At 34.8% G+C, this 8,136-nt stretch overlaps 1 pseudogene; it reads right to left on the bottom strand.

Moving 5' to 3' along the window:
* Window positions 1-6,761: 6,761 nt before the first annotated feature.
* On the bottom strand, window positions 6,762-7,611 carry LOC124084694 (nucleophosmin-like; annotated as a pseudogene).
* Window positions 7,612-8,136: the final 525 nt, after the last annotated feature.

Raw genomic sequence — 8,136 nt, forward strand, 5'->3', positions numbered from 1 at the left:
TATTTCATTTTTCCTTATTCCAAATCAAAAACTAGCCATGATTTAACTCCTCAATACTCTTTGGTAATTTAATTTGGCTCAGAGCTAAATTCAGTGAATAAAAGATACTAATCCAAGACCACTGCCAAAGTAATAGCAATCAATCCGCTTACAGGTCATGGTGCCATAAGGCAGCAATTCAGCTGGGACAAGTGTCTGGCTGGGAATTTAAAAGAAATTCCTGGAGAACAAGGTAACAGAAGGAACTTTAAAACATGTGACATATTCTTAAGGATCTAGAAAGTTTCATGCATGTACAAGTTTGTGCATATGCTTGGGAAAGATCAAGGAAAAAAGAAAACCTCTATCATTCACCTCCAGCTTACCCTGAGGTCCTGCCTAAGCAGAAAGTGGAAGCAAGGCTCTCTTCAGCCACATTAAGAGTGGGGCATATGTTCCCTCCCAGAGCCTCTCGACCAAGGGTGGGAGACAAATGGAGGACATCCAGAAGAAAAAAATCTGGCCAATCATTGGCAGGTGACTGAACTACACAAACCCAGGGGTTACCCCTGGAAAGAAAGGCTTAAAATAAAATGAATAACTTACAGGCTATAGCTAGCGTGAAACACAGTGGGAGTCACTGTGGGGAACAGAGACCCTGCAGAATGAACTCAGAAGAGTCAATCCACAGAAAAGCATCTAGGAGAAAAACAAACCCCAAACAAACAAAACACCTGGCAATGAAGACTTACCTTGGAGAAGGATCAGAAATGAAAGTTGCTATAATACAATTTCTAAAAAGCCCAGTGTTCGACAAGAGCAGAAGAGAGGCATTCACAGAAACAGAATAAACCTTCTACAAAATTGGTAAAAAAGCAGCCAACAGTGTTCCTGAGGGAGCCCAGATGTTGGGCTTAGTAGAGAGACACTTCAAAAAAACCATTATAAATACATTTAAAAAAGAAGTAAAAGGAATTGTGTCTGAAAAATTATAAGAAAGTATGACAACATAGTTCGCCAAATAAGCAATATCAGTGGAGGCAGAAATTATATAAAAGAACCAAATTCAAACTCTGAAGTTAAAGGGCATAAAAATTGAAGTAAAAAATTAATTAATGTGGTTTAAGAATAAATCTGGGATGAGAAATTTAAAATTATATCTACTTATATAAAGAAATAAATATATAAATTAATACAAAAAATTCATAAACAAATTAATTATATTTGAAAATAAACTCATCAAGGTTTCCTTCTCTGAGATGTACAATACAAAACTGAATGACAAAAAGGACAGGTCCGTAGGCTTGCAGAACCCCATCAAGCATACTGTCATATACAGAATAGAGTCAGAAGAATATGAGGTGACAAGAATAATATGTTAAAAATATTAATCTAGCAACTCAATAAGGAATGAATTGCACAAAAAATAACCCAAGAGATTCTCACCTAGATAAACCAGAATAAAATAAAACTGATTTTCATCAGTTGAGGAAAATGACTTATCACAGAGAATCTATTTAGTGGCATTAACATGTGACTCTCTTTGAAAATAAAAAAAATGACAGAAGTCAGATACAGTGGAATGACATCATTATCAACTCCTCAAAATTCTGTGTTCATAAAATTATCCTTGAAAAATGAAAGAGAAATTAGAACTTTAATAAACAAACATTTGTAGAATTTTCTCCTATAGTTCTGCCATATAAGAAATAATAAAGGGAGTTTTGTAAGCTGAAATAGAAGGACACTAGAAATCAACTCAAATGAAGACCAAAAAACAAAGAATACTGATAACTACAGTATTAAATTAAAAATATTTATATTTAACTCTGTAGTTATTTATTAATAAAATAACTACAGAGTTAAATATAAAAGAAGTATACTTTTGCTTATTACTTTTTTTCTCTGTCTGTTCTTCCTTTCAGTATGTCTTGCAATTTTTTGTTGAAAGTCAGAGAGGATGTATTAGATGGGGTTGGGGGAAGAGGTAATTAGCTCTTTAGGGTGAGGTTTAATGATTAAATGGGTGAGGGGCTACTTTTGTGCAGCTTTTCAGGAGCTAAGAATTCCTTTGGGGTGTCTTAGAGACTCCTTATGAAATAGAATCTGAGTCTGCAATTCTTCAAGATATAACCCCTGGATATACAGAGGAGCCCTGTTGGTGGCTAGGTGTAGATGGAGAACAAACTTTCAGTGGTCCTAAAGTTAGGCTCCTTGCGTACTGAGCTTGTGCCCCTTGACTATGACCTGCACACATTCTTCTTAGGATTTTCCTTCCTCAGGAGAGATAGGAAACCTAGTCAGAGCTACATTGTTTGCTTCCTATAAATCTGTTAGACTCTACTAGATTATTTCACCTTAAGAGTAGGACTTTGTTAACAAAAACAAAATGTACTGGTATATATTTAAAAGTTTCTTTTCCTTTCTAGAAGTATAGGGACTTTTTCTCACTTTACCCTGAGATTCTGGTGAAATCTCCTGGAGATAAAGCTTACAAAAGTGTGGGGAGTCCCTAAAACTAGGTCAGCTGGGATTTTCCCTCTCAAGCTGGTAGATGGCTCAGTTTGACCTTTAACGTCAATTCTCGAGACTGGAGTATAAAAGTAGAGAAGGATATTTTCAGAGGTTTGCTTTATTTTGGGGGGTAGCTTTTTTTTCATGTGAAGATAAGAGCCATGACTCCCAAGTTCTTTAATGCCTCTAATACATCAGACTAGCAACTGAAAGTCCTCTATTTATTTTAAGAGACAACTGTCTAGGTTGTTACCATATTGGTTATATTGTATAACCAATAATTATACAACTGTGTTGATGGGATTTTAATGGATAAACATATAAGTTGTATGGTAATAAAGTTCAAAAGCCAGGAGTATATTGAAGAAAAGTTTTTAATGCCATTGAAATTAATCTAATATTGATTATAATCAAATTACATTAAGTAAAAATGCTAATTGAAAATCTGAGCAAATTACAGCAAAAGAAACCAAGATGGAATAAAATGATGTTAGGAAATATACATTTAACACACACACACACACACACACACACACAAATGCTGTAATTAAGGAATAAGAGAACAAAAACAAACAAACAAAAAAAAACCCTGAAATCAGACAGGAAAAATATCAAAGTGGCAGAAAGAGATTCTACATATCAGTAATTATTTTAAATGCAAATGAATTGATTGTGCCAATAAAAACACAGAAAAAGAAGACATTTAAAATTCAGTCTGTAAAAGAAGTAGTTTAATCCAAAGTTAGATACAGGATGAATATAAAAGGATGGAGGTGATATATGCTATGACATGATAAGTTGTGTTATTTTGCTTTTCATTACTATACCAAAATACCTGAGATAATCAACTTGAAAATAGGAAAGTTTTATTTTGGCTCACGTTTTTAGAGGTTTCAGTCCATGGTTAATTGGCTTTATTGCTTTGGGGCCTGTGTTGAGGGAACACAAAATTGTGAGAAACATTGGTGGAGCAAGATGCTCCCCTCATGTGTTTGGGAAGCAGACAAAGAGCAAGAGATTTATGTCCCACTAGCCCCTTCAAAGACACAACTCCAAAGACCCTAGACCATCAACTAGACCCATCTCCAATGTTTCCACCACCTCCTGAGAGCACCAAACAGGGAACAAGAACTGAACACAGGCGCTTCGGGAGGAACTTTAAATTCCAAGTATCAGAACCAGTAACCAAAAGACAGCTGTGATGGCTATATTAATTTAAAAAATAATCAACACAAAAGTTGTGAGAAATGATAATGAAGTATATCCTATCATGAAAACAGAATCATTTCATCAAAAAATATAACAACATGAGCATGTATTTCCTGAACAATAAAGCCACAAAATACATGAAGGAAAAATGGACAGAATTGAAGGCAACAATACACAATTCCACAGTAATAGTTGGAGACTGAATGGCTCTATTTTTAATTATGGATAGAATAACTAGGCAGAAGATCAACAAGAAAACTGAAGAGCTGAACAGCACTTAGATCTAGCTCTACCTAACAGATGTCTCTAGGACATTCCGCCACAAAAGGTGGGAGTCACATCCTCCTGACGTGCACAGGGAATGTTTCCAGGACTGATACAATGACAGGCCATAAAGAGGACTCAGGGAGTATCAGGTGAAGTGTGCTCACTGACCACAGTGGAATACAATTAGATCTTGACAACAGAAGAAAATCTGCAAAACCCACAAATATGTGGAAATCAAATAACACAACCCTAAGCAAACAGCTGTTCAAAGAAGAAATCACCAGGAAAATTAGAAAGTACTTTGAGTCAGATAAAAACAAAAGCATAACATGAAAACCTATGATCTGCAGCTAGAATAGTGCTTAAAGGTAAATTTGGATTCATAAACACCTATGTTAAGAAAAAAAGGAGATCTCAAATCAATAACCTAATGTCTTGCCTTAAGAAACTAGAAAATAAGAGCAAACTAAACCAATAGAACAAGAAAGAAGGAAATACTATTGATTGCAGCTAACTAAGTGAAATAAACATTAGGCAACAAAAGAGAAAATTAACAAAGCCAAAATTCGGTGTTTTAAAGAATTAAATAAAAATGACAAACATTAATTAAACTGATAAAAGTCAAAAAAAGGATGATATTTCCATGATCAAGAATAAAAAAAGTGCTATCATTCCAAACCTTGAAGAAATAAAAAGACTCTAAGACAACTCTCTGTCAACAGGTTAGATAACTTAGATGAAAAGGATAAATTCTTAGAAACATGGGAAGCACTAATCTTGGTTCATGAAGAAAAAGAAAACCAGAATCATAACAAGTGAACTGATTGTATTAGTAATCAACAACACTTAACCACTAAGAAAATCCCAGTTTCAGAGACTTCCCAGCCTCCCAAACCATGAGCCAACGTAAACTTCCTTCCTTTAATAATCATCCAGTTTCAGGATAGATAAATAGTGATGTTCACTGTGGGTTACATACTTCAAATATTACATATATTTTTGTTTATGAATACAATTATTATATTCATTCTATGTTGGATATAATAATAATTCTGACTTAATAGGGTTGTTATGAATATTAAGCTTTCTGAACGTTGTCTGGTAGTCAATACATTTGATCAATATTTAAATTGCAAATGCATCTTCAAATTTACATTGTGTGTACAAATTGCTAACACTTTTTCAAGGAATGTAAATATCTATCTCAGGTAGATAAATATCTAGATTATATGATCATCTCTCTCTTTCTTTTTCTCTTCTGTTGGACCCTCACCTGCTCTCTAAGTGTTGAAGCTGATGCTTGAGAAGAAAGCACCACAGTGTGCCTGTGCTTGCTCTGGAATACCATTCCATCTTTTCACTCTTTGCTTCCTATATTCCTGAATTTCTGACTGTCTCCTCTTCTAAGGAACTGATAGTTTTACCTGAATTTTTCAAGGAGGCTATAGGGACCTAGAGGAGTTATAGCAACACTGGATCTCTGAAAGTACTGCAAGCAAAATAATATGGACACAATGGGCTAATGCCAGTCTGTACTGAGCCCCAGAGGAAAATACCAAGAAGGGATATAGTGATAAGAAAACATGCTAAAACCTTCATAAGAGCTTGACGTCACAGTCTAATGATTTTCTAAATATTGAATGTGGGCTAAGTTAGTTGACTTCTAAAATCTAAGTTTTTTTCATTTGTAAACGGGGACCATGAAGTGGTTATGATAAAGAAGTAATAGATGCAAACAATTCTAGACATACTGGTAATATAATATACTCTTCTGTAACAGGAGGCTCATTTCTTTTGCCATTTTATGTTGTATAATTATTTAAGTACTCAGAACTTACACATAATCCAAAGTCCACTTTATTTACATCTTGTAGAAGTAGAAAGAAAAAAGTGCTGAAATCATATATTTTGCACACATAATAATGGTGAAATGGAAAAAAGGCCCCAAATATAAATATATCTATGGGTCCATACCAATATAAATAAGTGGTTGATTAAATGGCAAAGAGACAGATTGCCTTTACAGAAAAGTTCTAAATAATTGAAGCAGATACTGCACTCCTTATTCTTTATTGTATGTAAAGTGACCCCATTCTAAAGAAGGCAGTAGAGAAAGTATGAGGAGAAAAAAATAAATAAACTTCCCAGAGGAAAACAACTTAGGCAGGTGATCCAGGTCACACTAAGGGGATGACAGATTGAGAGTATGCACACTCAGTGTGAGGTGAGGGATTGGCACAGGGTTCCCCATCTTCCAGCCTGTTCTCATTGTGAGGAAAACATTTTCCAAACCCCATCCAAGGGACATTCTGTACATTACATGATTAGAATGCCTGAAAACTGCCAAGGTTATCAAAATGATGAAATTCTGAGAAATCTGCTCAGTAACAGAAGGCTAAGGAGTTGTGACACCTAAATGTAGTAGAGTAGGTTGACTGGACTCCTGGAACCGAAAATAAAAAAAAAGACCTTGTGTACAACCTAAACAAATCTGAATAAACTAGGGACTTTAATCTTTGATAATGTATCAATCTTTTTATTTTATTAATGTACCAAATTTATTTCACATGTGTATTTTGTCTCCCCACCATTTCCATGTGTGACCACTGCTATTATTATGTTCTATCATAGTGTTCCATACATACTTCACAACCTAGCAAATGGGGGAATTAAATCTTCAAAAACTAAATGGACATGTTGGACGACTCAGTCTTGGCAATGGAACCTGGACAATATTTATCAAACAACTAGGGAAAGTTTTCACTTTGCATTATAAAAAGGACAGCCAGATATCAAGGGTTACAGAAGTGAAATAAGATGGAAAATTTTAGCAAATGGTTCAGGCTATCTTCAATAGCCTCCTGGCCAGTCATCTGGAAGCAATTCTTTATATAATGGATGAACTTGGCTTCCATTTTGGGAAAAGAAACATCTTTTCCAATACTTGCTTGCATTTTTACTTCAATGTCTTTTAAAGATGTGGGCTCTTTGAGTGTTTTAGGAGATTTTTCCTGTTTTTTTTTTTTTTTTGAAGGATTTTTGACATTTTGATCTTGTTGTTGATAATCTGGAGTCTTTTCCATACTGGTTTGATTTTTGTGCATTTTTTTCTCATACATCTCTTTGCTGGAGCTTTTTCTTCAATTCCATCATTATCACTGCCATCTTCATCATCCTTGTCATCTTTATCAGCATCGAGTTTTACTGTATTCTGTGGAATCTTGTTACCCCTTCAAGGGGCAGGTGGCCTTCCAGATGCACTTCTCAGTTTTATGTTCTCCTCCTCTTCATGCTCTGACTCTGCATTTACTCCACAGCTACTAAGGGCATAGGCTCTGAACCTCATGTTAACCTAAGACCATGGTTGGTGTGATTTCAAAGACCTCATAGGAACCAGTTGGCAGCACAGACATTTTCAAAGTTGCCAGTGTTAATTTAATTGGATGCCATCATTATGCATCGCCTCTGCTTTGAAGTGTGTTCCTCCATTTTAGAAGCCTCTAAACTGACCCTTCTTTGTGAGAACTGCAACTGGTTTTCATCATTACCCATCTTAAAGTGATAATTTTTGTCAGCCTTCAGCTCACAACCCCAAATTTAGTTCTTGTGCCTCAGGGGACAAAACTCCATCAAATGATCCATGGGGTGGTGGCATGCATTTAGGTGGTAGGGATGAAAAATATGTAACAGCTGCCTCCCAGAACAGGCGCTCAGGATGGAACCATGCCAGGGCTCCATATTGTTTTTTTTTAATAAGATGCAAATATTAGAGAAATGGAGTTTGGGTTTTATGGAAACTCTCTATACTATGTTCTAAACTTTTTTAAAATAATAGTTTATTTTTAAAAATAAAAATGAATTTAATCCTCCAATTATGAGTAAATTTTTAAATTTTGAATGTTCAAAAAATGAAATCCCCAATTATCTACTGCTAAAAAGAAGCACATTTAGCAGTATTAAAATACAAAAAAAGATCAAGAAAATGTTATGCCATGTGAATGCTAGCCTTAAAAAAGCAGACCTATTGACACAGTAGAAAAAGTATTATTTGGTAAAGGAGGGAAAGTTTTTGTGAATGAAAATTATAAGTCACCAAGAAAATGTAATAATTTTATGTTTTGTGTGCCCAATTCCTTATCCTTAAGATATATGAAAATAGTATTTCAT

The sequence above is a fragment of the Marmota monax genome, unplaced genomic scaffold, assembly GCF_021218885.2.
Source record: "Marmota monax isolate L192 unplaced genomic scaffold, Marmota_monax_Labrador192_F-V1.1 WCK01_AAM20220418_F8-fsc00071, whole genome shotgun sequence".
NCBI classification, from domain to species: Eukaryota; Metazoa; Chordata; class Mammalia; order Rodentia; family Sciuridae; genus Marmota; species Marmota monax.